This window comes from Rhinopithecus bieti, unplaced genomic scaffold, assembly GCF_001698545.2.
Source record: "Rhinopithecus bieti isolate Rb0 unplaced genomic scaffold, ASM169854v2 scaffold_5260, whole genome shotgun sequence".
Taxonomy (NCBI): Eukaryota; Metazoa; Chordata; class Mammalia; order Primates; family Cercopithecidae; genus Rhinopithecus; species Rhinopithecus bieti.
This window is the reverse complement of record NW_016805896.1, coordinates 2620324-2633646: the sequence shown is the minus strand read 5'-3', so window position 1 is coordinate 2633646 and position 13323 is coordinate 2620324. Positions and strand designations below refer to the sequence as shown.

Here is a 13323-nt window from a genome sequence, read left to right as displayed (position 1 = left end):
AAAAAAAAAAAATCCTTTTCCTGACCTTAGGAGCTTTCTCTGCCCTCTGTACATGTTTTATCACAATTCTTGCTGTGCTGGAATGGCCTGTTTACTTTTGCGATTTCTCCTTCAGTCTGTAAGCCCCAGGATGGCCAGAAAAAGATCAGTCTTACTCATCACTAATTCCTCAGATTTCAGCATGGCTCCTGGCACGTTATAGGCTCCCAAACATTATTTATCGAATAGGTGGATGGGTAGGCACATAGGAGGGAGGACGAAAATATAACAATTCTGTGACCCCAAAGTCCGGTATCCTTTGGACTACTCCTGCCTGCCTTCTTGCAGCTCTCTAAAGAAAGTAGAAAGTAGGGGCCATACTCAGAGGACTGGTGGGGCTGGGAGATACCTCCATTGCTCCCTCTTCAGTCCCATCTCCACATTCACTAGCATTTTCTTTCTTACAAATCTAAGATTTGTAACTTTGCTGCTTAAAAATCCACAAGTCCGCCACTGCTTACAGGAAACGAGTGTACCCCTTAGAGTGGCACATCGGAACTCTCAGCCTCTTACCCTCCCTTCTCCCCTCTGCAGCTCACAGCCCTTGGCCGTCTCCCAAGGACACACTGCTGTTTCCTGCCTATGTGACTTTTCCAGGTCCCTCTCTCTCGGGTGAATCTTTCCAGACCTAGCTCAGTTATCACTTCCATGGAAGTTTCCTAATCTCTCCGGCATCAGTATATACTCTTGGTTCCCATAGAACTCTGTAGAGCCTTTGTTATAGCCCACCTCAATCTGTCCCATATTGCTGTGTGCACTGTTTGTATACCCTATTAGAATGTAAAGTGTTCAAAGAGAACATATATTCACTTTGGAGAACCCAACCTTACCACTTGTGAGCTGTGTAGATTTCGGCAAGTTGCCTATATTCTCTAAGCCTTGTGTATAATAATGCATAAAAATATTTGTTAAGATGAGAAGTGACCATTTCTACCTTACAGGTTTGGTGCCTGGAATGCTGATGTAGACCTGGAAACTAGCCCAGATGAAAACAAGAATGATGAGGCCACAGTGTCCATGAAAGTAGGGCAAGGCAGGGTGTCCAGTGGAGCCAGAGGGAGTGCAGAGAGGGAGGTCCTTGGAACACGGAGGAACCAGAAGGCCCAGAAGTAGGAAGCAGTGTTGGTGTTTGTAAGAAAGTAGAAGAGGTGGTTGGCCAGAGGACAGGCCCTGTTCGAGATCTAACCAGGACATCAGAGCTGGCCTCTCCCTCCCTTCTTCCTTGCAGGCCAAAGTCGAGCAGCCTTAACTGACACCTCCTGGCACCAGCACACCAACAATGGCCCATGGCCTGACTTCTGCCAGGATGCCCTAGGCCCGTGCCCTTCACCTGTTCTGCACCTATAAGATTGGTGTTTGCCCTCCTTGATTCTTCCAGGTGCTGCCCCACCCTGTTCTTCTCCCCATTCTTTAAGTGCTGAGATTGGCCAGTCCCATGCCGAGATGAGGGAGCCGGAGGAAGGGAGACTGACTCACTCCTCACTGCTGTCCATTGGGATGGGATGAACTTCACAGCTCCAGTTTCCTGTGTTCTCCTCTCAGCTGCAGGTGATTTAAGCTTGTTGGGTTTATATAACATTGGGAAATGGTAAACTGTGTAAATTTGCTATGTTTTCCAGGGACCGTTATTTATGGAAGGGCATTTTTAACTCAAGTGCTAGAAGTGTTAAATCATTATAATAAATTCATGCTATTCAGACTTTCTTACATTGTAATAAATTTTTTCTAAGCATGAATCAGAAGATCCACGATTCTTCTAATATACCATTATGTATTTCTTCTCAAAATGACACAGCTTACTACAAGTTGGAGAATAATAGAATGAGATTTACTGTGTTGGAGGGAAAAAAAAGCAGTTGAGCAGCGATGAGTCTGAGAACGGACTTGGGAGCAGTGATCACAAGCAGAACTTCTCCCTGCCTCTCTGCTTGCTTCTTAGCCAGATGGAAGGAACAGGCATTGAGTGGTTGCATCCTCTCAATCTCCCACCTGAGCTTAGGGACAGCCTTTGTGCACAGAAATGGGGCATCCTAGTGGCCCTCTGCGCTGTCCTGTCCAGGGGCAGGTGTGGGAGTGGGGCTCTGTTGGAAAGAGAAGCTGTCTTTCCGCATGGTATCAAAGCCCTGCCAGGAACATCAGTCTGGGCAGAGAGCTGCGCTGCATATAGCACCCTCTCCTCACCTCAGTCTTCACCTGAGAGCTCACCTGGATCCGAAGATTCATAGCTTCCACCAGATTCTCAAAGGGATCTGTGATCCAAAAAAAATTCAGGAATCACTGGTCTTGGGTGAATTCTGAAGCATTTCTGACTGTCCACTATGTGCTAGCCAAAGTTCAGCAACATAGCTCCAGACTTCCAGCAAAGGACAGGGCAGTAAGGCAGAAGGTCAAGTTGAGCTGCAATTAAGAGTTCCCTGAGGTCAGTGCAGTCACAGAGCCCTGAGCAGTAACCACTGGGTCAGGGTCTTCCATCAGAATTTTCCCAAGTGGAGGAGCACTGTGTTCAAAGCCATGGAGAAAAGAACCCCAAGGTAGTAAGCTCATGGACAGCCTTGAATGCTAGGCTTGGTGTTTAAACTTGGAGGAGCAGCAAGGCTCATGCTTGCATAGGCCCATGAGACCTGCACAGACTGCAATCCTTGGCAGCAGTTTACTTAGTGTTCCATCAGAGGCTTAGGTTTAAGTTCTTTCTCTGTAGCTGTGTGACATTGCACAAGTCCCGTCACCACTCATTGCCTCTGTCTACAAAACATAGAGAGCACATGTATGCATGCCTGCCTTGCCTGGCACAGTATCTATGGGGATCTGATGAAAGGATGCTCATGCACCTGCTGAGTAAACAACTGCAAACCTCTTTATACATATCAGGTGGCTGTAATTTATCTGGAGACTGGCAAGGAGCAGTGGGCCCCTCTGAAGCATGGAGAGTGGGGGATTCCATGATAGCCAGGCAGAGCTGGGAAGCTGGGCCTGCCAGCTCCCAACCATCGCTGCCTCCCGCACTTGTCACCACCTCAGGCAGTGCCTCCAGCAGGGCACCCTACTGCCACACTTGCCTCAGTTTGAGAATGTCATTTACCTCTGTTTCTCCCATCAGCCTAGAACCTCATCCCCCATACAAGGTCCTGGCTTCTTAAGATGCCTCTGCCTCAATGGCCCTGGCTCTCCAGATCTCAGCCTTGAGGAGTGTCAGCATCAGGCAGAGCTGAGAGCCGTTCCAGAGTTGGGACCTCAGTTGTGGTCCACATGGCCATCTGACTCCATGAGGGGTGCCTGTGGGTAACTTCTGCCCTTCTTTCTTGTACTCCCCACCCCAGCCTCCATCCTCCACCTCTAGTATTTCTAAATCTGTCCCTTTCTTCCGAACTGAACAACTAGTGATATTATTTTCTTGTTTGGCCAGTCAGGCTGCTTCTGGGGATGGGGTGGGAAGGGCATCCCCAGTTGTTTCTGAGCCATAGCTAGTGTTTTTTACTGGGCTGGAGGAGAAACCATGGTGGCCTGATCATGCTGCTGGGACTGCTGAGGTTGCAAGCTTCCCATGTCTATGTTTGGGGGTTTCTCCTTTCATGTTACCCAGCACATTGTCTAAGGAAGGAAGCGGGTGGGGACTGGTCTCTGCAATGCCTGGTCCACATGACTGACCACTCTCCCCAGGCTGACCCAGCTAATGTTCACACCAGCCATTTTTTTTTCATACATTTTATTTTGAAGTTAGACTTACAGAGAACTTTTAGAAATAATACAAAGAATTATTTTATACCCTTTACTCATATTCCCCAAGTGTTAACATTTAACTTGTTTGCTTTATCATACACTCTCTCACACACATATACATACTGTATTATTACTTTTTTCTGGAAACATTTGAGAGTAAATTGCTGACCTAATACCCTTATTTCCCCAAAAAGTTCAGCATATATTTCCTAAACAGGGACAGCCTCTTTTATAACCACAGTACAGGTATCAAAATTAAGAAATTAATGCCGACACAGTACCTGATCTTATTTAAATATTGCCAGTTGTTGAACTAATATCCTTTGTAACCAAAAACAAACAAACAACAACAAAAAAACAAAAAAAAAAACAAAAAAAAAGAAATTCTGGCCCAGGATCACAGGTTGCATTTAGTTGTCTTATCTCTTTAAATGAGCACAAGCCATTTACTTCCTAGAACATTTTGGGTTTGTCTTGTTTCCTTATGATTAGATTCCGGTTATGCATTCTCAGCAAGAATAAGTGATAGTCTCCTTTTGAGCACATCTGACCAGGAGGCCCATGCTAGCATTTGTTACATGTTACATTCCAGATGACACTAACTTTGATCACCTGGTTAAGGTGGTATCTGCCAGGTTTCTCCTTATATAATAAAAGTACTAACTTTCGCTTTGTAATGTATAAGTATCTTGTGGGGGTATACTTTGAGGCTATGTAAATATTGTTTCTGATACCTTTTTTTACCCACTTGTTTTTATCACCCACTGATGTTTCAGCACACTGCATTTAAATCCTTAGTCTTCTACTTTGCCCCTGCCTACTCTCTTTGACCAGTCCACTGCTAGGAGAGAGACTGGAAACAGACCATTTACTTCTGATCCTCGGGGCCATTAGCTAGGGCAATAACTACATACAGAACAACACACAACAGCATGGGAAAAACCTGACCCAGGTGTCTCCACTCTCCCAGACAGGGCCACTTGCCTTCCCTCCTCCCGGCTGTCCTGGGCCCCCAACACAGTTCCCACACGCTAGTGTGCAGTTGTCTTTTGCTTGTCAGGGAACCTCATGGGGAAATTAGCGCAGCTGATTTTGAATCCTGGCTCCATTACTTTCTTACAGTGTGGTTTGGGGCAAGTTACCTACCTTATGAAGAACCAATGAAGTGGTTCCCACTCAGGGCACTAGAAAGTCAGAAAACAGGTGCTCAGTTTCCAATAGACCCCCTGGAGCAGGTGGACCCCGGGCTAGGACTTAAGGACAGGAAGAATTTGGATGACCAGAAATCTGGAATGGCAAGGGAATCTGTGTCCATATGCCATATTTGAGGGCCCCAGTGAGACTCTGCCCTGAATGCTTGTCATCCCAGGAGCTCCCAGAGTACTGGGAAGACCTGAACCACCAGGCTTTCTTTTGATCCCTGTTCAGAGTTGGGGCAACATGGGGCAGAGAGGCCCTGCAAAGAGTGGGCTAGGCCTAGGATGCTTCAGAAGAGGCCTGTAGAAGGCATCCCTGCTTCCACTCCCCACCTCTTCTTGTTCATTCAGCAAACACTGGCGCATACCCCATGCCAGGTATCGAAGTCAATGCTGAAGACACACAATACTCTCAAAGGGGATGCTTTGAGCCCAGAGATTCTTAAGGTCACTCAGCATTGAGGGCAAGGCAGGAGCTATCTTCTGCCCAGAATCAAGAGCAGAATACAGTGGAGGATAAAACCCTGTGCCAAACTCCCTCATCCTAGGCTGACTCTCATGCCCAGAGCAAGGATGAGGGCACTCACGGTCACACATCTCCTCTGACCTCTCTTCACCAGTGCCCTTTCTCAGCACTTGGCAGAGAGCTTCAGGCACTTGGCAGAGAGCTTCAGGCGCACTGAAGTGGGGCCAAATCCCTGAGACCCAGGCTGCTTGCTCACTTTGCAGAGGAGGGATCTGAGGCCAGAGAGGTCTGAGCCTTTCCAGGACAGGCCTGACGCCACTTTTCTGCCCTGTGGATAGGCTGTGTGTCTCTGTTTGAGGCTTGGACACATAATCAGCAAAGAGGCTTTTGAGGCAAGAGCCATTATGCATGTGCCTTGAATAGGTAGCTTCTTCCAACGTAATATGAAGATTACGCACACAGCATCTGCCGTAAGGGAGACCTGGGTTCAAATCCCAGTTCTGGGGTTCATGTGACTTTCACACAGCATATAAGCTCGTCTGTAAAATAGGGCCCAGTATTGCTGGGAAGATTAACTGGAATGGTGTCCCTGAAGTAACCAGGACAGTGTCTAGATGATAAGTACATTGTTTTGAAACAAGGCCTTGTGTCTCCCCCAGCATATTCCCAGCCTACCTAAGACATCTTGCAGTTCTTCAGAAGGTCTGGGGTCCTTTGTTCCTCCATGACCCCTCCCATGGAGTCCATGTAACACCCACGCACCCTACAAAACCTGACCCAGGTGTCTCCACTCTCCCAGACAGGGCCACTTGCCTTCCCTCCTCCCGGCTGTCCTGGGCCCCCAACACAGTTCCCACACGCTACTGTGCAGTTGTCTTTTGCTTGTCAGGGAACCTCATGGGGAAATTAGCGCAGCTGATTTTGAATCCTGGCTCCATTACTTTCCTACAGTGTGGTTTGGGGCAAGTTACCTACCTTATCCAAGCCTGTTTGTTCATCTGTAAGATAGGGTGATAGCACCTTGCAGAATTGCAGGATTAGAGATAATACCCATAACATACCTCACACCGGGCCTGGAAGGTGCCCAGTGTGTGCTGTCTTCATCTCTTCACCTCTAATCCTTAGTGCAGTGCTGTGCTCAGTAGGTACACTATAAATACTGGTTCAGCAGGTTAGGGAACAAATTACTCCCCATGCCAAAGTAGTTTTCATTTTAAAAGCAGAACTAATGAAGCCTAGGTCTAACCCAAAGAAAAAGACCTAACAATGGGATCTGAGACCCTGTGTAGGACTGGAGTGCAGTGAGAAGCCTGGGGCATGTGTGTTGGATCTCCTTAGCAGAAGCCCACATCCTGCCCATGCAGGGCAGAAATGACCCACAGTTGTCCTGCTCGTGAAGCCCCTCCTTGGTTTCCATGAGGAAAGCAGAAAATGGAAGGGAAACAAGGTTGACAGCCCCTGGGTCCACTGGATTTCCTGCCATCCCAATGCCCATGGCTCCCTGAGCTGGGCCCCAGGAATAGGTAAGGACAGAGTGGCAAGAGCAACAGTGAATCATGTTGGAGACCCTGAAGACAAGAGGCATCTTTGTGCCTCAATTAGTGAAGTATGGGGCCTTCACAAGTGGCTGAATTTTCCCCTTTATTTTAAAAGCCTAATTTTAAACATTATTTATTTATTTATTTATTTGAGATGGAGTCTCACTCTGTCTCCAGGCTGGAGTGCAGTGGCACAATCTCGGCTCACTGCAACCTCTGACTCCCAGGTTCAAGCAATTCTCCTGCCTCAGTCTCTCAAGTAGCTGGGATGGGAGGCTGGCATTTTTCTGGCATGTGCCACCACGCCCGGCTAACTTTTTTGTATTTTAGTAGAGATGGATTTCACCGTGTTAGTCAGGATGGTCTCGATCTCCTGACCTTGTGATCCTCCCACCTCGGCCTCCCAAAGTGCTGGGATTACAGGCGTGAGCCACCACGCCCTGCCAATAAGCTTAATTTTTTTATAAGCAAATTCTTAAGATTAGGGCAAACCCAGTTGAGCACCCCCAAGCAAGTTCTTAAGATCAGTGCAAACCCAGTTGAGCACCCCCAGTTTGCACTGATCTTAAGAATTTGCTTATCATTTTCTCCGGAGTTAAGTGTACTGGGGGAAATGACTGACGCAGCTCAAAAGGCTTTTGAACTTCAGGTAGCTCCATAAAATGTTAATAAATATTATATTTATTTCAATTTAATTTTATCTCCTTGTTAATAATAAAAGCTCCCGTCTGTCCCTATAACCAGCAAGTGCTACCAGGGAGGGGGACTTATGCACCCATTAGCAACATGTTTACTAACTTGTTACTCACCTTTAAGAACTCCAGCTCTATCAAGGAGAGAAGGGAAGAAAAGGATTGGTACCTAGATCAATATAGATGCTGCCATTTCTTAAAGGTGAAATTGGGGTTGTTGAGAAAAAAAGTCAGAATAAAGAAGGTAGTAGGAGACATGAGAGAAGGGCTGGAGGGGAGTGACTGTGCAGAGTTTACAACTGAGGGAGATGTGACGTAGAGATCAACGGCACAGCCATGCAGATAGACCTGGACTTGAGTGCTGTTTCTAGGTAATTTAGCTGAGGGACTTAACCTCTCTGAGCCTCAGTTTTTGCATCTGTAAATTAGGGTAATAACATCTGCATCATAGAATTATTGTGAGAATTCGATGAGATTATAACTAAGCAGTTCTTAACGCAGTGGCTAGTACAGAGCAGCACCCCATAAAAGACAGCTACACCCGTGCCTCAATGAATGATGCCCAAATGGTAAGAGGTGACTGGACGGCCCTGATGTCTCTGTTCAGCCAGTGGGTCCCAAGCATCCCAAGGCCTGGACTTACCTCTTGGGAGTCACATGGGGCAGCTACAGGAGCCTGGGCACATCACTGCCTGGCTCTGGGTCTCCTCAGTGAAAATGAGGATGACAGCTGAGTTCCTTCCACCTATACACTCCATGCCCACACTTAAAGAGCAGGATAAACAAGAACTGGCAACAGTGGCTGCTGCTAGGGAGAGAAATGGATGACTGGATTCAGGGGTGGGAATAACTTCATTGTTTCCTTTTTCTGTGTTTTGAATTTTGAAATATATGAATATATTTTCAAAAAAATAGATAAAATTTTAAAATGCAAAGAGCAAATTAGTATGCAGCCTGAGGCCATGTGAGCCCAGAGGAGGAAGGCTGCAGACAGCAGCAGCCACAGTTGCCCTGGGAATGCTCTTGGGAAAGGAAAGGGCAAAGAGAGCAGCAGGGGCGCAGGAATGTCAGCTAATTGGGGTCCCCGGAAAAGAGCAGTGAGAGGCAGAGGTGTGTGCACCTCAGCAAGACAGGAATTCTCTGGGAGTGGCATAGATTGACTGGACTTCACAAAAAAATGACCTAAAGTGGTCTTGTGTCAAGTTCAAATTTGCTTTTGTTGGGAGGTGGGTTGTCAATAGAATGGAATTAAGAAAAGGGAAGGAGGATGGGATCGCAGCCTGAGCCATTCGTTCTTAGTATCTGTGCTGTAAGAAATTTGCCACTCTGATAATCCTTGGGGTGGAATGTAGCTGAGTGTGGCTGTCCTTTGTTCACTCCTCAACACTCTTGGGGGTGGTATTATCCCCATTTTAGAGATAAGGAAATTGAGGCTCAGAGAGGTTAAGCAATGTTTCCAAAGTGACACAGAAGGTATTAGAGAGAACTGTGATTTGAATCCTGGTCTGAAGTTAAAGTCCATGCCTTTTTCACTCTGATACCCTAATCTTTCCATCCCCCTCCTAGTCTGGGAAAAGTCTTGATTAGAGCTCCACAAAGGGCAGAAGCAGAGATGGAGACGCTCAGAGTTTCCTGAAGAGGCAAACAGGCTGGCAGGAGGAGGGAGAAAGGGTGATATAGAGGGCCCTGGGGAGCTGGTGCCGGCTCTCCAGGCTTTCACTCTGTCACTAGCAAGTCCCAGGACACCTGGGAATGTTGGAGACCAGAGACTGGCGGTAACCAAGGGGAGGACTTGAGGAGAGAAGGGAGGGCAGCTTAGAGAAATGGAGGGACAGTAGGGGGAGGAAACTAGAAAGTTAAAATAAAAATCTTATACTTGCAAGCATTTATCTAGGGATGGGAGGGTGTGTTGACTATACACTTATTCCACATGCTATCACTACTTAAAGAGCATTTCCAGAATGCCTGCCTCTTTGGGACATGCCTTCAGCCATCAGTAATTTGTCCATTCCTTCCTTCCTTATTCACTCATTAATGCAGGAATGAATCAACATTGACTGAATATCCAACTGCCAGAACTCACTAGTCTGTTGAAGGTAGTACGTCAACAGTAGCTAATAATTTTGATCTGGGGGTGGGTTCCATTTCGGTAAATAGTCAAATGGCATTCACAGCCAAGTCTGATGCTGTCACTTTGCACTGGGCCCCTTAAGCTCACTGCCATATTGTCCCTTATCCACTTTACCAAGTGGGCAAGCAAGGTGGGGAATGTTCATCTGTGTTTTACCCACCGTAATTCAAACACTAGCCCAGCAGACCCTGTGCTATGGGGATCTGCAGCTTTGCCCAGAAGAGCAGCAGCAGTCCTGGAGGATGGAGGCCCTGGCAGTGCTTGCATGAGTGGGGAAGCTCTAGTATGTCTTCTGTTTCTCTCCTTAGAACAGGAAAAAGGTCAGATCTTTAGGAAAACACCCAGGGAGATGGGAACGTTAAATGAAAGGTCTCAATAAACGTAACTTTTTCATACTAGCATCACAGAGATAGGAAGATAGAAGGAGGAGAAGAAAGAGAAAAGAGAGAGAAGCTGTGACTACAAAGGTGTGGAGAAAGAGCTGGAAGGGCTTTGAAAGTGCTGCTGGGAACAGGTGCAGTTGCCCTGGGGAGGTCCTGGAGAGGGGGCTGGGGCTCCCACCAGGAGCCAGTTCCACCCCAGGATAAGGCCGTGGTGAGGCTATGAAGGCCAAGTGCCCCAGGGGCTGCCACAGCAAGGTTACAGCTGCCCAACAGGCCAGAGCCAGCTGGCAGACATCAGTGCAGCATGGAAAACATTAAGGGGAAATGGAAGCATTTAGCAATGAAATGACTTGATACCTGGGATTTTTGTCAAAGTAATTGTGAGTTGAGGTATGCTGAAGCTAGGTAGTGAGTACATAGGGATTTTTTTTTTTTTTTTTTTGAGACAGAGTCTCACTCTGTCTCCCAGGCTGGAGTGCAGTGGCGCGATCTCAGCTCACTGCAAGCTCCGCCTCCCAGGTTCACGCCATTCTCCTGCCTCAGCCTCCCGATTAGCTGGGACTACAGGCGCCCACCACCGCGCCCGGCTAATTTTTTTAAGTTTTTAGTAGAGACAGGCCAGGATGGTCTCGATCTCCTGACCTCGTGATCCGCCTGCCTCGGCCTCCCAAAGTGCTGGGATTACAAGCATGAGCCACTGCGCCCGGCCCTACATGGGGATCTTTATGCAAGTGTCTCTACTCTTGATTATTATGCTTGAAATAAAAAGTTTCTAATAATAAGCAAAAGGTCTTTTACAAATAGGGGTGCTATGAAGGAACCACACACTGCAGATAGGATAACAGCAAAGGAATATAAGCCATAGAATAGAAGCAGAAATGAACAAGAATTTTGTCTTGGGTTCTCTTAACTAACACTGCAAATCAGGAGTTCTTAACCAGAGCTCTGCTCTCCATACTCTCCTTCAGGGATCCCTGAGCTCTCCATAATCATGTGCAAAGTTTTCAGCAAGTTTTCAAGGATCTCTTTCCCCCAGAGGTTAATAAATTGTATTCTCTCTTAAGTGTGCTATGCATGTATCAGAAACCTGGTGCGCGGTTTTTACATTGAAGGTTTCTTTTATAGAACTGGAATGTTCATGTCTGGTTCCAGTGTTTTCAGCCCCCCTCTCAGTCAGCCATACCCGGAAGAGGGCAAAATTGCCTGGCTGCTCTCACAGCCCATCTCTGGTGACAGCTCCCAGGGTGCCTAGAGTCTTTAGCCACAACACCTTCAGTGGAGGTAGGGGAGGACTATGTCCCAGAGACAATGGTATGCAGTGGGGCGGTGGACACAAACAGGAGAGGTCTAGGAAGGTCACTTGGGGATCTCCGGGAGGCTTCATGGGGTCTGAAAGAGTAAGAGGTTGGGGGTTGAGGCTGTCCTCTTTCAGCTGCAGGTATGCAACAGAAATCACCATGTTGACTAGTCTGAGGCTCAAAACCTAAAGACACCTCCCGACTCCCCAGAGAATTTCTTAGAAAACACCTTCCATTCTTCTCAGGGCAGAATAATACCCAGTCTGACATCCAGCCCCTTTAAGCTAATTCTTCCAAGAAGTGCAGCTCTCTAGAATGGACAGAGCAGGCTGTCACTTGGACTTGCAGCCCTGTTGAGCAGCAAAGAGGGGTTAGTTTAGGGGACATGCAGGGTCTCCTCAGTCCTTCTCTCTTGGAACCATGTCCACATTTAGGTCAAGACTTGAAGGCCTTCCCTTATTTGCTGATACATGAAGATCTTTCTCCCCAGCCTAATGCACCACAGGCCAGCATCAGAAGCACAGACTTGGCCCCTGGCCCTGAGAAGAGAGATAGGAGGAGAGGATGGAGCATGGGGTCCAGGCACTGCTCTATAGCTAGGGCTCTGAGCTCTGCTCTCCATACCCTCCTTCAGAGGAGACAGGTGGGGACCGAAGCGACTTCTCCATCTCCCACAGGGGGGCGCAGACTGATAGGCAGTCAATGACCCTTGTTTCCAGGGGCTTGTCTTCTCTCCTCCAGGCATCTGAAGCCTTGCAGCTTCCTTGCCCCTCATTTGGCAGCCCTCCTGTCTCAGCAGTGGGGAGAGGTGGAGGCCCTGGGAAAGGGTCTGCCCATTCCTAGACCAGACTGCAGGGCTGAGGGCAGGAGAAGGGAAGGAGGTGGGAGAGCGAAGATTGAGAAGAAGGTCTGTCCCAGGCCAGGAGTGGGTGAAGGCATGCAGCTGGTGTGCAGCTGTCTGGGCTCTCCTCTCCAGATGCCTGCCACCCCTCTCCAAGTCCTGCATGGTGTCCTTCCTCCTTTGGAATGCTCTAATGCTCTTCCTTCCCACCCTGGCATTCAGGGTCTGGAAACCTCTCTGCAGCTCATATCTAAGTGTAGGACAGGCAGCATGCCAGGAAACACCCCAGCGGAGGGCCCCTACTCTTCTTTCTATACCCCTGCCCCCACCAGGACCCTGACTGAGGGCCCAGAATCCTGTTTTCTCCATCCCTGCAAACTGCCAAAGCAGCGGAAAGTGTGAGGCCAAGAGCAAGATGCTTGCTGGTAAATTTGGAGTTGCATCCTCATCCTTCTTCCTTTATTGTGGCCTCTTTCCTCCACTGCCTCCTTCCCTAAGGTGTCACATAACTTCCCCCCAACCCAACACTTGCTCGGCCTTCAGGTCGGGTGGCCTCGGTGACCTCCTTTCTGTTCTGCTTGGACACTGTGGCCACCTCTTCCAGGAACCCAGAAGAATGAATTTGCAATGGGGACTTTCAGAGACACACACCAGTCCAGAGAGATTCTTCCTAGAGTGGAACAGGACCTCCTTTTATTGTTCCCATCACCTCCCAGAAAGAGCTTCACATGCTGAAACTCAGAATGAGGGCCTGTGTTGCAGATTCCATAAAGAAGACCAAAGGTACTTCCAGCGGGCAAGCCTTGGGGCTGTGAGGCACAGCTGGCCAGAGTCCGAGAGGCACAGACCAATGAAGAAATCTTTTTTTTAAACTGTGCTTTATTTAGGGCTAAGCTGGAGAAAGCGTCATCCAATAGTTACAGAAGGTTACAAGGAGTTTTAGGGAGTTGAGTGTGAAAAGAGCAGTTGTACTGAACTGCAGCTGTTTTCTTTTTTTTTTTCTTTTTTTTTTTCTTTTTTTT

The 13323-nt window shown here is 47.8% G+C and overlaps 1 long non-coding RNA gene across 1 annotated transcript in view; it reads left to right on the top strand.

The window, feature by feature from the left end:
• Window positions 1-12: 12 nt before the first annotated feature.
• The window catches only part of LOC108530888 (uncharacterized), a 17834-nt gene continuing 4523 nt past the window's right edge, over window positions 13-13323 (top strand). Inside the window, exon 1 of the long non-coding RNA XR_001886012.1 lies at window positions 13-1587. This is a non-coding gene — a long non-coding RNA (uncharacterized LOC108530888). The remainder of the gene's footprint in view (window positions 1588-13323) is intronic.